The sequence below is a fragment of the Engraulis encrasicolus genome, chromosome 6, assembly GCF_034702125.1.
Source record: "Engraulis encrasicolus isolate BLACKSEA-1 chromosome 6, IST_EnEncr_1.0, whole genome shotgun sequence".
Lineage (NCBI taxonomy): Eukaryota > Metazoa > Chordata > Actinopteri > Clupeiformes > Engraulidae > Engraulis > Engraulis encrasicolus.
Window position 1 is genome coordinate 1,161,618 of NC_085862.1, and position 2,500 is coordinate 1,164,117.

Consider the following 2,500-nt stretch of genomic DNA (forward strand, 5'->3'; position numbering starts at 1 on the left):
ATGCAGTGGAGGAACTCAGCACACTCTGTGGGGGAGAAAAGGCGAGAAAAGGCAAGACAGTGTGTGAGTGCGTTCCAATATGCGACCTTGCCTCCTCCACTTGTGCTTGTCTCCTCGTACCAGGAATTAATATGTCATGATGGCATTACAGACAACAGCATTAATATTCAATATCTTGCAAAAGCTCAATTGTAAAGCCTTTTTCTCATTTGCAATTGTGATGGAGGAACTCTGCATACTCTGTGGGGGAGAAAGGGGAGAAAAGGCAAGATAATGTGTGCATCCCAATATGCAACCTTGCCTCCTCCACTTGCGCTTGTCTCCTCGTCCCGCCTCCTGGCCCCTCCTCCGTGGAGAAAACGATAAAGTTTCCCAGCTGTCAGCCTAGCCACAACAACTTTTGAGGGACTGTTTTTCATTCACCATCCCAATTGCAAATGAGAAAAAGACTTTACAATTGAGCTTTTGCAAGATATTGAAATATAATGCTGTTGTCAGTCATGTCATCATGACGAGAAGCAAGTGGAGGAGGCAAGTGGAGGAGGCAAGGTCGCATATTAAAACGCACTCAATGTGAGTGTGTTTAGATGAATGAGGTCAACAGGGGCGTTATCACATTAGAAGAGGAGAGGTCTCCCCCTGCTGGTCAGAATGGAATGGCACTAGTTGTCACACTGAGCAGCAATGTAGAATGAATACCACTACGTGCAACCCGAGCACACAGCAGCCAGCAGTGTTGCCAGATTGGCCAGTTTTCCGCTCAATTGGGCTGCTGAGGATGGCTGTCTGAGGTTAAAAATGTGTAAAAAAGACATTTGGGCAAGTTTTTCTGCAAATTTATGGCCATGTAAATCAATAGAATTTAGTTCAAAATGGGCTGGATTTAGTGCTTCCTGGTGGGTTTTGGGGCATTTTTTGGGCTGGAAATCATCAGCCTTATCTGGCAACCCTGTCAGCCAGTCTAGTCAGGCGAAGATACAGTGTGCAGTTCTAAATGGGAGGGTGAGGTGACTACAGTAGGGAAGCACCCGATACTGATTATACTCGTACTCGTACTCGTCAAGCACTTGCCGATACCAGGAACGATACTGCTATCACACAAAACAATGCAAAATCTTGTCACATTTTGTGGACTTGAAAGCAGCTTGGAAAAAAGTGCCACCTCATACATTTACTAACATTTAAATCTACATGGAATGGACAATAATAAAATATCACAGGTGGAAAAAAACAAGGCCATGCATTTATTTTCATTGTATTTTGGTGGTAAAAGGTATCTGTATTGGTACTCGGTATCGGCAAGTACACACATTAATGTACTCGTACTTGTATCGGTTTTCAAAAAAGTGGTATCGGTCTATCCCTAGACTACAGTGAGCAGTTCTAAATGGGAGAGTGAGATAGTACTCCTGGTATGTAAACACTCCAGTATAGACACTACTCATGCCACTACTGCCACTCATGCCACTACTGCCACTACTACTACTACTGCCAGGGGAAGGAGTGTATGAAAGGCATCGCTATGTGTCTCTTGGCGTCGTAGTACTTCAGGCATCTAGTGTTTGTTAGCCTTGTAGTAGTTCAGGCATTTTAACTATTGTGCTGAAGAATGAGTTCCATGGTATCTGCTGAGAATTGGAAATTCCTCAAGCCTCAACTTTCATTACAGGTACATTACATTATATTTTGCTGACTCCTTCATCCTAAGTGACTAACAGTTATTTTAGGTAGAGGCGTAGTGTGAGTATTGTGTGTACCTGTGTCGGAATTAATTAGCTATAAGTATAAAAACCATCACAGGAACGGCCCCAACTTATCTGAAGGACCTACTAACGCCTTATGTTACTGGAAGAGATCTGCGCTCATCCAGCACAAGCCGTCTGGCTCTGCCATCCAGTCGCTCTAGGTACTCCCAGTCAAGATTGTTCTCCGTTGTGGTTCCCAAGTGGTGGAACAGTCTCCCAGAGGCAGCAAGACTAAGCACCTCTCTTGCAGCCTTCAAGAAACAACTAAAGACATTCCTCTTTCGAGAGAATCTACTAGACTAATGATTGAACTGGCCTTGCCCCAGGTCAGAATCCTGACATGATGTTTAGTTTAGTTTAGTTTGTGAGTGTGTGTTTGTGTGTGTGTGTTCTCGTTATTTCCCCTTTATTTAAAAAAAAAAAAAAAAGAAAACTCTTTGCAACTGCACTTGTTGTTCTGTATATCTCCTGTGCACTTTGTATTTGCTGGTGATGTTGGCTTGATTATGTCCTCTTCTGAAAGTCGCTTTGGTTATAAAGCGTCTGCCAAATGCAATGTAATGTAATGTAATGTAATATAAGTATGGAGTGTTGTGTGTACTGTGTGTGGTGTAAGTGTGTGTACCTGAGAGTACACAATGTGTGGTGTGAGTGTTATGTGTTATGTGTACTGTCTGAGGACGACCTAGAGAGAGAGAGAGTACAGAGCGTGTTGTGTGTACTGTACATGTAAGTGTGTTGTTGAGTGTTGTGTG

General features: G+C 43.2%; 1 protein-coding gene across 5 annotated transcripts in view; it reads right to left on the reverse strand.

Moving 5' to 3' along the window:
• Nucleotides 1-2,500, reverse strand: part of LOC134450592 (dynamin-1-like) — a 117,744-nt gene that overhangs the window by 86,724 nt on the left and 28,520 nt on the right. The gene's annotated exons all lie outside the window — the stretch shown is intronic.